The 15,256-nt window shown below is 54.0% G+C and overlaps 1 long non-coding RNA gene across 2 annotated transcripts in view; it reads right to left on the reverse strand.

Moving 5' to 3' along the window:
• The window catches only part of LOC126502850 (uncharacterized), a 17,621-nt gene extending 9,541 nt beyond the window's left edge, over positions 1-8,080 (reverse strand). For both annotated transcript variants that reach the window (XR_007592069.1, XR_007592068.1), the window contains exon 1: positions 8,056-8,080. This is a non-coding gene — a long non-coding RNA (uncharacterized lncRNA). The remainder of the gene's footprint in view (positions 1-8,055) is intronic.
• Between the last annotated feature and the right edge of the window lie 7,176 nt (positions 8,081-15,256).

Consider the following 15,256-nt stretch of genomic DNA (forward strand, 5'->3'; position numbering starts at 1 on the left):
TGGAGCCTGTGGTCAGGGTGAGCATGGAGCCTGTGGTCAGGGTGAGCATGGAGCCTGTGGTCAGGGTGAGCATGGAGCCTGTGGTCAGGGTGAGCATGGAGCCTTTGGTCAGGGGAAGCATGGAGCCTGTGGTCAGGGTGTGGATAGAGCCCTGGGAGTCTGGGTTTACATGGAGTTGTTTGAGCCACTGAGATAGGCACTTTTGAGGGAGGACACTCAGCGGAGGTGGGGGCTGCTGTGACATGGAGGTGGCTATTGCTTCCTCACCTTGAGCAGTCTGAGCCCAAGAACTGACCTGTGGGCCTCCTGGGGGTTCTCCTTCTGCTCTTAGCTTCTCTCCCTGCCCTCTGCCTGTCGACATTGCCTGCCCTGAGCACCAGCCACACCCAGCCATAAGCAGTCCTGGCAGTAGCCGGGGTGTCACCGAGGGAAAACTGTGTCCCCGAGCTCCAGAGCCACAGCCCCAGTGCCCTCAGAGCCCAGCAAGGTTTGTCATTACCAGCCCACCCACCTTTGGTTCAGTGCCATCCAGAGTAGGACATGGCCATCCTACAGTATGCCCAGTTGTGGACATGGGGACGGGGGCAAACACTTGGGCCAGATAGGAGACAACCAGCTCACCACAAAAGGTTTGGACAGGACCCAGGAAGGTAGGGCCTTAGCAGGGGGTGCCTTCCAAAAACGAGTGTCAGGCAGGAGGGAGGGCAGAGTTGGATAGAAGACCAGGAACCCAACCCAGTTGGCCTAGAATTCAACCTAGCTCTTCCCTGCTGATAATAAAGATGACAATATGGTTGCTGACACCTTTGCCCCGGGTCTGGTTCCATTCCTCTCCTCAGCTCCTCCCTGGGCATACAGAAACTGAGACTCAGAGTGCTTGGACCACTTAGCCATGACAGACAGGCCCAGGTCCCCACCACGCTTAGCAGAAAACTGTAGTCACCACTGCCCTTTCTTGAGCCCACTCTGGTTCACTGTGGGGCCCTGTGGTGGTCCTCACACTCACCCCTTTGACCCCAGGCCCTTGGCACACCCTGCTTTTCCTAGCCCCTCCCCTGGAACTCCACTGTCCTTCAGGCCATAGAGAAAGCAGCCCTCCTCCCTTCCCTCCCTCCCCAGACCAGAACCTCTCTTGTTCACCCGATAACTCGATATTCAGAGGCCCACGTGAGGTGTCACCTTTGTGGACTGACCAAGGCACAGCAGGGAACATCTAGCAAGGCCGGCCCTGGCTGACCCATCCCACAGGGCAGGTCACTGACCCTGCCACTATTGCCTGCATCTACCCACATGTCACCCTGGCCCTTCTCCTTACCCCCCTGCTCGTAAATATGCAGGAGTTCACTGAAGCATACCTTAAGCTGGCTTTTCTCCCTGTGCAACCTCGGAGAGCATTCATCGGAGCTAAATGAAGTAATGTTTGCTGCTCCCCCACCCTACCCGCACCTTCCCATGAAGCTTCAGTCCTTCGCACACCTGCCCTGACACTTCCACCCTCAGCAGAAAGACTCAAAGACAAGCCATGTGTAGGAGCTGAGGGCTGATGTGACAATGGCAAACCAGTGCGGCCAGGAATGCCCCCTCTCAGGCAGTGAAAATGACTCGGACAGTACAGCAAAGAAGCCACTGAACCAGCCTGTTCAGGGATCGAATATTCACGTTTAAACTGTGTGTCAGTGTTCGGCCAGGTGATAAGTGAAAATAAAGTCAATTCTGATACTTGAGGCAGGAGAACGTCTACAAGGGGTAGCTCAGATTGCATCCATAGTGAGTGTTGGGTCAGATGGGACGGGTGAACCAGCCTTGGCCATGGATAGACAGGCCCAGGTCTCCACCATGCTGTCACTGACCCCTTGGTATCCTCTCTGCCCCTTCCTGTGCCCTGTCTTCTGCCTTCACCCAGTGAGCAAACTCTGCCTACCAGTCTGTTCACGTGTGTTCACGTGCAACCTTGGGCACCCTTCCCACCTGCCTTAGGGATTCTCCAACAGGAGAACATGCCAGGACTTCGTTAATGAGTCTCTGTGACTGACACTTGGCTGGTGGCCCACATTGGGCCTCCATACAGTGCATAGCTTCTCACAGCCATCACCAAAAGTTTGTGTGTGTGTGTGTGTGTCAAATGCCTAGCCAGGCACACAGACCATGATTGGCTGTCTCCAAGCCTCATGGTTAACTGGTGACCCCCTAGAGGACCTATGACTGTCGTACCTACTGGGGACTGATGTCACCTTGATTAGCAGCTTCCTGTCCTCAAATTCACCCCACTCTGTGGTTTCCTGCTGTTTGGTCTCAGAGACGTTTATTCTGAAAATTCTGAAATCTCACAGGGAAGGCTGGCCCATGGAGGAAGTGGCTGCAGTTAGACCAGCTGGGTGGGCATCCGTCCATCCGCTCCCCAGCGCTCCCCCTCAGAGGAGCCCAAGGGGACAGAGGCACTGGCACACTAAGGACAGGAGCAGCAGGAAGCTTGAGCTGACTTGGGGTTGTAGAACAAATGCTGTGAGCCCTGGGGACAGTCTGACAGGGAAAACAGAACCACAGTGGGAGCCTGGCCAGGCACCCAAGTGAGGAGGCACTGCCCTGGCCCCCGGGAGTGCCAGCCTGTTCAGGCCCAGCATCTAGGGCCTGTTATTAAGTTTCCAGGAATCTTGGTGACTCGGTTGTTAAGTACACCTGCTATTAAGGATTAAATGGTATGAACTAGAAATCCACACATTCATAAAGATGAGACAGGCCAGCTGGTCCTGTCCACTTTCCCCCTGCCTGAGTTCGCCAGGTCTCAGGGCTGTACGTCTTGGAGTAACAGTGTTCAGTCAGTCATGGAATCCTTGTTCCACTCTGGTCACGTGAACCCAGTGGTGGAGGTTACACCACAGGAAGCAGTACACTATACAGCTTTCGTCATCACCCCAAAACTGGTTCTTGCTTTTCTAGGGCTTCGTTGATTTTTATTTATTGTTGGGGAATGGCACATGTGCGTAGGTCAGAGGACAATTTCAGGAGTCAGTTCTCACCCTCCGCTGTGTAGGTCCCACCCAGTGATGAGACTCAGGTCGTCAGGTTGGGCCACAGGCACCTTTGCCACCTGAGCCATCTTGCTGGCCCCGAGAAGCTGATTCTTAAGCACTTGCCAGAACCCAACTCCTGGCCCCTCTCATCCTGTTCTTCAACCTCTTGCCATGGCTGCCTTGATCAAATGCAACCAGAGAGCAAGCTCATGTAGTGCTTGGGCATGGGGTTCCCCAGGGCGCAGTCTCCTAGGACTCGAAGAGAGCCATGAAGGAGTTAGGTGTTGGGGAAGCTGGTGGAACATGACTGGCAAGCAGCTTCTGCCCCTGGGAGGAAAGTCACAACCCCCCTTGCAAGGCTGCAGCACCTTAGTGCTGACCTGGGGACTGGCATGGACCTTCTTGGAGGTGTGGCTGCTCTGCTCATGTGACAGACACTACCAGCCCATGTGCTGTCTGCCTTCAAACATAATGATGTTCTGCTCAGGCAGCGGTGGTGCAGCCTTTAATCCCAGCGCTCAGGAGGCTGAGGCAGGCGGATCTCTGTGAGTTTGAGGTCAACCTGGCTAGTTCCAGGACAGCCAGGACTGTTACACAGAGGGAAAAAAAAACAAAAAAACAAAAACAAACAAACAAAAAGATATTCTCCTTGAAGAAACAGACCTTCATTTTGGATTCTTTGTCCCTTCCTGAGTGGGTTTTGGGTGACCAGGGGCTGTGGAAGCTCAGGCATCAGGATCCTGGGGGCTGTGGGAAGCTACTGTGGCCTTCAGCTAGGGCTTGGGATTCAGTGGGTGTGGAGCTGGTTTGTGTCTCTCATGCGCTGCTGATGTGAACAGGGACCCACAGTCAGGACTAACCTACCTGCTTCAGCCCACTCTCCTGACGGTCAGAGGCTTTGTGACATTGTACCACCCAGAACAGAGGGGTGACCAAGGGTGTGGCTCCCTGTGGAGTTCGGTGATCCTGTGAGCCACAGTGCACGCCAACTACAAAGCCAAGTGAAACTGTGCACGTTGCCTGGCCCTGACCAGGACCGTGGCTGACTCAGTATTTCAAGGATGTTCTAGGCCTGGAATGTCAAGGGCGCTTTCCTGAGAACAGGAAGTTGAAGCCTGTCTGTCTGTCTGCAGAAACCAGAAACTCAGGGGCAAAGTCATGGCAGGGAGGGAAACAAGAAGTCAGAAGTCAGGGCAGAAAAGGCCAGGCCCAAGCTAAGGATGAGTCCAGATATCAGTCAGGGTCAGCCAGCCCCAAAGGATCTGCCCCTCAAAGCTCAGTGTGGGATTCGAGAAAAGAGCCACGCGCCAAGGGAATGTTCTGGTCTCTGTGGCCCCATTTTACTCCAGCACTGAGAGGAGGCACCGACAAACTGGGGATATACATCAGCAAGAGGTTAAAACCCAAAGTGAGGGCCTGATGGAAGTCCTCCAAGGGGGCCGGGCATGCCCTCCCCAAATGCGGTGAGGTCACAGAGATACCCGCGCTTCACCCCATGGAGCTCACGCCTCACCTTCTTGGCCCCCTTCTCCTGACAAGGACCCAGAGGAGGCTTGCACTTGAGAGTGGGCAAAGGGACACATGATGCCAGCTGTGCCTCGGCCCAAAGCTGCCTGCAGAAATGGCTGTACAAGGAGTGTGGCCCATGTCTCCCCAGCTGACACCAGACTTTGCGCCGCAGAAGAAAGGAGGAACTGGACCACTCTGAGAAGCGGCGGAGTCTCCGACTCTGGGCCACAACGCTATGACCTTGGATCCCACTAACAGCCTGCTCTAGACCTGAGACACCACTGCCGGCCCACACAGCTCCATACACACACGAAGATGCACACTCCCACATGCATGCAACATGCACCCATGCATTGACAAACATGCACACAAGCACATACAATGTGCACATGGAACTCTCCGGAAAAGCTCTCCAGAGGAAAGCTTCCACTTCCTCCTGAGGACAGGAAGTAGCCGTGACCTTGAGGCTTCCTTGGGACAGTTGCCAAAGTTCATGACCCAATCAACCTCTTCCTTTCCAGTCTTCAAATTGTACGTGGAGGTACATTTTGCTTGGCAGACTTTGCTTTCCTCCTCTTTGTCTTCCTTTTCCTCGCCTCCTCGTTGCTCTTCCTCAGGCTGTTCCTAGCATGGCCAGCCTGGCCAGCCTGGGTATCTTCCCATGCTTACGTAGGCAGTCACCACCAACAGGTCCCCAGCACAGCAAAGTACCAGGTCTTTGAGTCAGTGGAAGTGGGAACTTTAGGCCATTTCGAAGAGCGGGTGGCTGTCACTCAAGTGGAGCACACAGGGCTGAATTTGATCCTGAGTAACCCTGTCCCTGCTTAGACCTCAGCTTCTCCTCCCAGGAAGTGAGGTGTCATCTCCCTGTGAGTCTAGATGCCCTATGCCCAGAATTTTGTACCCTGCCATTAGCTGGCAAAGTATTGGGGCTCAGCAAGCTCAGAACCCCCAAGGTGAGGGTATAAGGTGAGAGATCTTATTTCGTCCTTGGTTGGGGAGATGGGGACTGTCCTATTGACAAGGTAGAGTATGGTGTCCACACGTAGGAAGGAGGTCATGGAGGTCTGGAGTTGACCCAGAATCCTTGACAGCAGCAAGCAGGCCTGTCCTGGATCACACACTGATGGCAGCAGAGCCAGGCGCGCAAATGGTGTCTGACCTTCATGCCTGGGTATCATCTCCATGAGCGGGGAATGGACTGCAGAAGAGGATGTGTGGACCACAGTTCCTCTCCAACCCCGACAGCGAGGCTGCCCCCACCTTCTACCCATGTACCTACCAACTGTGCACAGCCTCCAAGCTTGCCCAGGCCCGACTGGGCCGCTGGCATGCCTTTGTAGAAAGCCACGGCAGCCAAGGCTGCAGGACAGGACAGACTTGCCAGCACACTAGGCTAAAGAAAAGCAGGCCAAGATCCTGGGCCTGCCTGATCCTGCCTAGCGGGGCCGTGTCAGTAGGGCAGGGGGTTCCGCTACTCAGCCAAGGCCCCTTGCTCCCACAGTGTCTTAACTCATGCTCAGAAGGGTGTCCCTGCTTAAAGATGGGTGTGTCCCTGATCCCCAAGGGAACCTTGCAGAGCGGCCTCCATCGTGAACAGTCATGAAGGTGTGGCGGCAATGATGCTGGAGATGATGGCAACGACTTAGAAACCTTTGTGACTGTATGGCTTCTGCCCAGAATGTGAACCATCCTTCCAGACAAAGAACACCCTCAAGGAGGCTCTCTCTGCTTCAAGTCTGGAGAGGGAGCTGCAGAGCCTGGGCAGCCAGCCTCTTCTCCTCTGACAAATCCACCCACCTCAGGTTTCATCCCATTTGGCAGCCAGTCTTGGTGGTGATCCTGTTGTCCAGTCTAGTTTTCTCTGCTTCATCCCAGTGGCTCCTTCTCTAAGTCACGAGTCACCCTGGTCTGAACTAGTGGGGTACTTCTAGGCCACTTAAGAGATCCTTGCCAGTGTGGTATGAGGACCAGGCCATGCCAGGATCACAACCAGGCGGAGTCCAAGCCCTGGGAAGCATAGCCAGTCACAGACTTTCTCCAGAGTGGCAAGAATAAGCCATCTCTCAGCTCCACCCAGGCCCCTTCTCCTCACCCTGGTGGGCCTGGGAGGGCCTTGTGCCCATCTTTTTGCCATTAAAGCAGGCGCCCACACTATTACAAGCTCCATGCCCCCCATGTCCTAGATTTGTGGACAGCTGGACAGGTAGACAGGCTTCACAACAGCCCCCATGACTCAACTTGAGCTCTCTCATGCTCTCGCCCTCTCCTGCTCTGTCCTGCAGCATGGGTGTCCTCCTGCCCATGCCCCATTAGAGTCATGCCTGCCCTACGGACTTCTCCACTCATCTGCAGCCTGTGGTCAGCCCCAGCTGACAGGTCAGCCGCTGCTAGTGGAGTCCACACCACAGGAGTCCAGGGTGGCCACTAATCTGGGCTTTTCTTTTGGGACACCGGTGGCTCAACACATTGTAGGACACTATTGCCGCTCATGCTTGACTTTGTAATTCATGCCCAAGTGCACCAGTGCAAACCCCATCACCTTTTCGCTGGCCAGCTCTGGTGCCATCCCCACCTCCCAGGGCCAGCCCCCACATCCAGGCGGCCCAACCTTGGAATCCCTGTCAGCCTCAGGCTTCCTCGGGTGATCTGCCTAGCCCCAGCAGGGGCTTGTCATAGAGCGGCTGCCCTGTCTTCCCTCTGCCTAGCTCCACAGACCACCTCTGCCCTGCCACAGAACCTTCCCCAGGGCTTCCAGCCAACCCACCCACTCTACCTCCCAGCTCTCTTTCCAAAGCTCCCTTTTGTTGTTTTTTATCACCCTGACACACAACACTTAGGCAAGACACACTTGTTGGCTCGCACGGTCTCCTTTGACAAATGGAAGCCAGCTGGGTCCATGTGGGATTTGCCGGTAGGTGACTTGGCATGAGCCCAAGGCACAGGCAGCTGGAAGATACCACACCTGGGGCTGTCCCTGCTCATCCCAGCAGGAGAAGCAGAGATTTACCCAGGGAAGTGTGCCCAGGCAGCATACACGAGGCTGGGACAGAGAGCAGCAGAATGCAGACAGAGTGCCCACCTCACTCAAGAAAGCCTTGAGCGTTGGGGCTGGGTCTCTAGGTCACATCCTGTGGACCATCATCGGGCACTACTGAGCTGGAAGTTGTCCAGGACAGCAGGGATGCCTGGGAGGCAGCAGGGTCTAAGTGGGGAAGAGTATGAAGGGCTAGGCCTCTTTTTTTTTTTCTTGTGTAGCTCTGGCTATCTCAGAACTCACTATGTAGACCAGGGTGGTCTCAAACTCACAGATCTGCCTGCCTCTTCCGAGTGCTGAGATTAAAGGCGTGTGCTACCACCACCTGACTGAGATAGCCTCTCTTGCTTCCCACATCCTGTCACAGGAGCCTTGAAGCCCAGAGCCACCCTCCCGGGCCATTCCCATGCTTTGTATCGAAGCTCTTCTGTAGAGAAGAGAAAGGCCCAAAGCTAATGCCAGCCCTCTCTGTGGCCTTCGGCAGGTCACTGGCCTTACCTGCCTTAGAAAGAAGGTCTGTGAAGTTTACAGAGTCCGATAAAGGCAACAAACAACAGACTTTATTAACTACCGCACATAGGACCAAAACAAGAAGGGGACCAATGGGCAGCAGTTGTGTGGGCCGGAGAGCAAACAGTTCGATGGCCCAGCTTCCTGGAACTCCCTGAGCAATGAACTTGAGCAGGTCACGACTTGTTAGCTGGGAGTGGACGTGGGAAGATGTTGGTCAGACAGCCAGGAGCCTAAGGTCTGCAGACCCCTCCTTTGCAGAGTGCCTGGGTCCTTGCCCCCCAACAACCACTGTCCCCTCTGATGACTCACACATAGCAAGGGAGGTGGGAGGCCTGTGCTGAAACTCCAAGCCTGGAGGCAGATGCCTAGTCCAACAGAGTTCCTTCCCATGGCCAGGGCCAGGAGCTATCATCCTAGGGCCTCGCCCATGTCCCCAGAGTGGCTCGGTCAGGCAACTGTCACTCTTTTGCAGTTTGTCAAAGACTGAGGCCTGAGGTGGAGGTCTCACCCTGGATTGCTGTGGCTCTCAAGGGTGATCAAGCATCAGAACTGTCAAGAAGGCTTGGAACAGTGTAAGTGGCTGAGCTTCCCTGGGCCCAGCTAACCTGCTGGGAGCCGGTAATCCTGGCAAGCCTGGGTTGACAGGGTTAGGCGTTTGGAATGGCAGGCCACTCAGTGAGTCAGAAGGGGCTGAGCAGAAGGGAGGGGTCTCTACCCTCTGCTGAGGACCTACAGGGTGACAGCTAGAAACCCGCCACAGTGGGCAGCAGGCATTGCTCTCCCCGCCTTGCAGATGAAGACATGGAGACTCGAAGAAGTAGGCGTTTCTAGCAAGACCAGAGCCAAGATGGAGCTCAGCGTCTCTGACTTCTCAGACAACTCTTTTGACTCCTCGTGACTAGAACAAGGCTATCCTTCCTGGAGGAAGGGTCTCAGGGTAGCTGCAGGGCTGTCTTCACCTTTGGCCAATTAAAAATTATTGCCAAAGATTTAATCATAGGAGTCAACCAGGTCATGTAATGTGACATCAGTAGGGTCACCGTGCTCCAGAATGTTCTAGCAGTCAACAAGAAAAGCTGGAAAGCCACAAGACCTATAGGGATGTATAGAATGCTTGTCTAGCACACATGCAACCTGGGTTCCCTCCCCAGAATTGCAAAACAGGCATGGTGGTAGGAGCCTGTGATCCCGGTACTTTGGGAGGTGAAGAGAGGAGGATAGGAAGCTCAAGGTTCTCCTTGTGGGGGGGATCCACAGCAAGTCAAAGCCAGCCTGGGCTACACTGGTGGGGGGGGGGAGGAGTGAGGGTCAGAGGAGCAAGTCTCACTCATTAATTCAATGAACATTTGATTATTTGCTGGACAGGTGAGACCCTCTGCATGCATGAATCTAATTGAAGGACAGAAAATGCTTGTCTGGCCAAATCGCTTTTTGCCTTTCCTTTAAAAAAAGTCTTTTTAGGCTTGGTGGCACAGTCCTGTGATCTCAGCTACTAGAGAGGCTGAGGCAGGAGGATTCCAAGTTCAAGGCTAGCTTGGGCAACTTAGTGAAACCCTATCTCAAAATATAAAGTTTGATAAGTGGGCTGGGTATGTGGCTCAGTGGTGGGGCCCTTGTCCAGCCTGGTGAGACAGACCCTGGGTTCCATGCTCATACTGAATAAGCCAAAGCCAAAGCCACCCATGTAGAAGCCTGGGCACCAGCAGTCCCTCCAGCTGCTCTCCTTCCCTCTTTGATCTGTGGGACCCCATATCGATGCAGTTTCATGATCTCTTCTCATTCCTGTAGCAAACACAGCCTGCTTGCCTCTGCCACTCTGCTTGCATTTTTAAGAGCTGCAAGATCCTGGCATCTGGGCACAGCCAGTGGTGACTGCCCTGTTCCCAGTAGGTAGCTGGGGAAGGGGTGTGCAGTGTTTGCTCTCAGTGGTGTGACTGCGGCTCCCTGTGGATCAGTGAGTGCCCTTTCTGATGGGGACTGCCCAGAATGATGAGAACCCAGGATGGATTTAAGCATTCCGCTGAGTGAACTCATTGTCAGGAAAACCAAGCAGTTCCTGGGACTTCCCCCGAGGCCCTTGAGTGACCATGACCTTGCTGTCCAGCTGGCCTAGCTCACAGAAAAAAAATGTCTTTCTTTTAGGCCCCATGACTTCCTGTGGTTGGCAAGGAGGTGGACCACAGGGGGAGGGGTCTGGTATATGTGTGACCATCATCCCAGTGACTGCTAATCTGTAGTTCTTCCCTAGACCCAGGCCTGAGGTAGGAGGACCCTGGAGCATCAGAGAATGGTCTCTGGGTTCTAATAGCGCTGCCCCAGCTAAGCTGTGGTGCCCAGGGAGTCTCAATGTACCTCTGAATCTGTCTGTGGGACTGCAAGGAGCATGACTGGAGCGGTCTCCCATCTCCTAGGTGGCATAGACCACAAAGGTGAAGCCTCTTGCCTGAGGTCACATGACTTGAACAAATGGACCCAGAATCCTGAAGCCACAGTGAAGGCTTCTGCTTGCCTGGGCTGGACCCTTGTACTCTCGCTGCCTTCCAGACACTAGAGCAAATATTCTCACTCTCCTGCAGATTGTCCTCTTGCTGTTTAAGGGAAAGAGGAAGGAACCAGGCAAATAGAGGAAGCCGCAGCTGCAAGGCCCTGGAGCCTCCCAGCTTCCTCCCTGTGTGCCTAGTCCCCTGGGGCTCATCCTCTCTCCTCCCCCCCCCGGGGGGGCGGGGGCTAAGTCCCCATCTTCAGCAATCTCCCTACAGGCCCACAGTGCTGATCCCTAAGTAGGCTGGCACAGGCAGGCACTGGCCACCCACACTGGGTCCCTGGTGTCGCATGGCAGACAGGCTATAGTGAAAGGCCCTCACCCCACTCTGACTCAGGAAGCTCCTGTGGGCTTCTTTATCTGTAAACAAGTCATTGCTAAATACCTGGCCACCTCGGAACTGCAGAAGAGACTTAATGAATTTGAGGATCAAGGCCATGGACATTGTGAGCCTGAATAAATATTAGTTGTGTGTCCTGTGCTGGAAGGGCCTGGGCTGCTGGTGCCAGAGCCCTAGCCTAGGCGGGGGGTCATGGACCCAGCTCTGTCCCAACTGAGGCTTCCAATTGCTTAGGGCCTCAGTTTCTTCACTGGGAATTAAGTAGACTGATTCTACTTAATTAACTGTGCTAGCGAGTGAGCACAGTTCTGCTCACCGGCCTGAGGAACTGGACACTTGCCTACCTGAGCCTCTATCTCTCCTTTATTCTAGTGCTTCTTGACCTTTCTAATACCGTGACCCTTTAACTCAGTTCCCCATGTTGTGGTGACCCCCCGCAGTCGTAAAGTTATTCCATGGCTACTTCATAGCTGTAAGTTTGCTACTGCTATGAGTCGTAATGTAAATCTCTGATATGCAGGGGCCCCATGGCGGTCGCAACCCACAGGTTGAGAACCACTGCTTTTTTTTTTTTTTTTAAAGATTTTATTTATTACATATACAATACAGTGTTCTGCCGCCATGTATGCCTGCATGCCAGAAGAGGGCACCAGATCTCATTTAAGATGGTTGTGAGCCACCATGTGGTTGCTGGGAATTGAACTCAGGACCCCTGGAAGAACAGTCAGTGTCCTTAACCTCTGAGCCATCTCTCCAGCCCGAGAACCACTGCTTTATTCCCTGCCAGCCTTTTCTGGGAGCCACCCAGCTCTGCTGCCAGTCACACTGTATGTTGTGACCCTAGGCTTGAGATGGCCTTCTCTGAGTAGCAGCCTTGTATAAGAGCTTCTACTCACAACACCTGGTTCCTGGGAACCAGAAGGGATGAAGCTGGGTGGAGAGAGGATCTGCTGGGTGGTTCTGGGATAGGCCAGGGGGAGAGAAATATCTATAGTCTTCAGGAGTATTGAGAGCAGGTCCAAGTCCCTCACCCACACCAGGCCCTTCCCCCAGCTCACACCCGTTGCCCTTGGCAACCTAGGAAGCTCTATGGTGGCTGCAGTAGTGTCAGGGAAACTGAGTCCCAGAAGTCACTCTGCCCAGCCCTTCATCATGTTCCAAGGAGCTCACACTCCTGGTTAGTGGATCCTCGAACTGACCAGGTGTCAGGCTCCTGCCACCCCAGCTCTGACCGAGGCCAGTGATGTCTGAAGTGCCTGCAGAGGACCCCAGAGCGGGAGGGATGCTCTGAGGGAAATAGGGATGAGGCGTCCTCAGAGACTCCACCTTTGTGCAAACATCTCCTTTACTGATTCTATGTGAGCTCGTTCCCGTGGCTCTGGGGGTGGGAGCCAGGCCCCCAGTGTGCTGGGCAAGTGTTGTGTTGCTGAGCCTACAACCCCAACATTCCCTGTTGGCACTGACGTGTGTGATCCACGGGGCTCGGATGCACTCAGTGGTTGACGTATGCCTAGCATCTGCAAAGCCATGGATTTGATCTGCAGCCTTGAAAAAAAAAACATGAAGTCAGTGTAAAAATTATGAGTGACACTTTACCCTACTGGTGGGCGGGGTTGGTGCAAGCGTGCGTACGCGTGTACAGGTGCGAGGCCAGAGGCCATCAGACTCCTTCATCACTCTCCACCTTGTTCTTTGAGGCAGAATCTCTCACTGAGCCTGGAGCTCGGCATTTCATCAAGCTTGACCCACCAGCAAGTGCCCCCAGGATCCACCTGTCTTTGCTACCACGGCGCTGGAATTGCAGGTACGTGACACCAAGGAGAGTTTTTACATAGATGCCATGGAATTGATCTTAGGTCCTCTGGCGTGTACAGCGAGCCAGCTCCCCAAGCCTTTTCCACCCTGTGTCCATGCCTTCTTTAGGCTGTCATTGCCTTATGCACATTTTATAGCCAGAGTTGCAGAGCAGAAGGCAAGAACCCTGAACAAGGTGACTCTCAGCCTCCCTGCTCCTAAGCTTTTGGGTAAGCCGGCCTCTCGGGATGCACCTGGCCTGAAGGCTCATTTCTTAGGAGTCTGGAGTTGGTGTGGCTCCGCTGGCAAGCCTGCTTGCTTTCCCAAGTAGGGAGGACCTTTAGGGACCCAGATACTCCCAGGAGCTCTGAGGAGCAGCCCACTCCTGTCAGCCTGCTGACTACACAAGGTCCCCTCTGAACCCTCAGATAGTGCCCTTTGGTCTGCTTTCTCTGGCATCTGTATCTATCTTCATCTCTCTGGTTCGGCTGCTGATAACTGCTGGACAGGTAAACAAGGAAGGAGGAGAAAGTCCACAGAGTGCCCATCAGCCAACTCCAGTAAGGGACCAGGACCATGGGCGGGGCTAGAGCCATGGGCGGGGCCAGCCTGGAGAAAGGCCAGTCAGTCCCGCTTTCCTGGCTTTCCAGGCCCTAGCCCCTGGCCCTCTCCAGTCTCCCCCTTGGCAACCGAGGCTCCAAACTAGGAGTCCCGATCCTGGGTACATGCTCTCTCTGCCTTGGTTTCCATATCCAAAAGCATGGGCAAGCTGTAGCCAAGCCCTGTGGGGCATGAAATAAGAGATGGTGGGGGGAGGGAGGGGGGAGGGGTGGCAATGCAGCCAGACCCAGTGGCACACCTGTGCCCTGCAACTGTGCCCTCAGGATCTCTGAGTTCAGAGCCCCACTCTGGGTCCTGATGTGTGGGAAGTACCCTTTGAGTCTGTAGAGGTGTGGAGAGAGGGTTCCCTCACGCCAGGTCACGAAGCACACCTGCACTGAGCTGAGGCCTGTAGCAGGGACTCCCTGAAGCGTCCATGACCTGATCCAGTGGGCCACGGCATCAGAGCCCTGGGTAAACGAAGTCCCTGAGGGGAGTGTCTCACCAGAAGAGTTCAGCCCAGGGTGGCTCCCACTCAGGTTGAGGAAAGTTGCCAGACCGAGTACAAATGGGAAATGTACACTGTGTTCCCTTGTTAAAAAATGACCAGGGATTTTAAGGAAGACACCAGAGCATTAAACCAAGATTAAGATCACAGGGCCCTAAGCAAAAATCACAGCCCAGGATCCCCCCAGGGGAGGAGGCCAGATAGGAAGAGGAAAGAGCCTCCAAGAACTGATGCCTGGGCTGTGAGCTATAGGTACCTAGCCTCTCTCCTAAACCCAGGTCAGCAGCTAGCCTTGCTTACCCCACCACTGTCTCCTACCTATTCATTCAGGATGGCTTCCATCTTCACCCACCCCCTGCAAGAGGTGCCCTGGGCCAGGCTGTGGTTTGACCCTGTGTGCTCCTTGGGGAGCAACAGACTCTCCCATTGAGACTGCTAGTTCAAAGGAGGGCTCAGAGGTGTGTGTGTGTGTGTGTGTGTGTGTGTGTGTGTGTGTGTAGCAGTACTGGGGGGTTGAATCCAGGATTTTGAACATGCTAAGCAAGTGTTCTGTTACTGAGCCATCTCCCATCCCTGAGCCCAGATTTAAACATACATAGTGAGGGCATGCAGGGTTATGTGGAGGGACCTTTTTTTTAATGGTACTAGGGCTTGAACCTAGGGCCTCGTGCAATGCTAGGCACAGGTTTTACTGAACTGTTCCCCCAGGCATTTTGAATGATTTTGAATGATAATTTTTTTTAATGCAAGAAAAACAGAATATCAAAGTTTTAAATAAAAATGTGTGCCAGCAGCCAAGATTCTCCCACTGGAGGCTGTCCTGCAAGGTGGGACCCTGTCTCTCTCTTCACAACTGAAGATTTCTTTTATCTGGTGTTTGTATTGCTCTTTTTTTTTTTTTTTTTTTTTTTTAGAAAATTGCGTCAAAGTACCACTTTCTTGATTAGAGAGTGTTTGGAGTCTCTCAAAGTTGGTTCTTAGAGCAAGAGCCTGACACCCACCTGAGTCCTGGTCCTGGTGGCAGAGGACCATGATAATGACAGAAACAGGTAATGGCCCCCAAGGTCTGTGCAGTGACCTAAGTCCCGCCCAGTTTTCTTCTGTGGGGCAAATCCTGAACACCTGTGTAGAGTGCTACTCCAGACCGGGTATGCAGCAAGCAGTGGCACCGGAGGACCCAGGTGCCATCCAGAGAGCTCAAAGAGCAGTTCCACAGACGGTGTGACTCCTTACAGGAAGGGACGTCTATGGGGACCAGAGAAATGGTGGCATGACCCCTGACCTCCACACACACACCAACCCAGGAAGGAATCAGACTGAACCCCAGTTTTCAGATGGGGAAACAGCTTTGTCGAGAACCTCCAACCAGGAAGTTGCAAAGTGGGGACTGCAGGGGTCAGGC

The sequence above is a fragment of the Alexandromys fortis genome, unplaced genomic scaffold (assembly GCF_014885135.2).
Source record: "Alexandromys fortis isolate MF-2015 unplaced genomic scaffold, M_Fortis_MF-2015_v1.1 scaffold_1, whole genome shotgun sequence".
In the NCBI taxonomy this organism is placed as follows: Eukaryota; Metazoa; Chordata; class Mammalia; order Rodentia; family Cricetidae; genus Alexandromys; species Alexandromys fortis.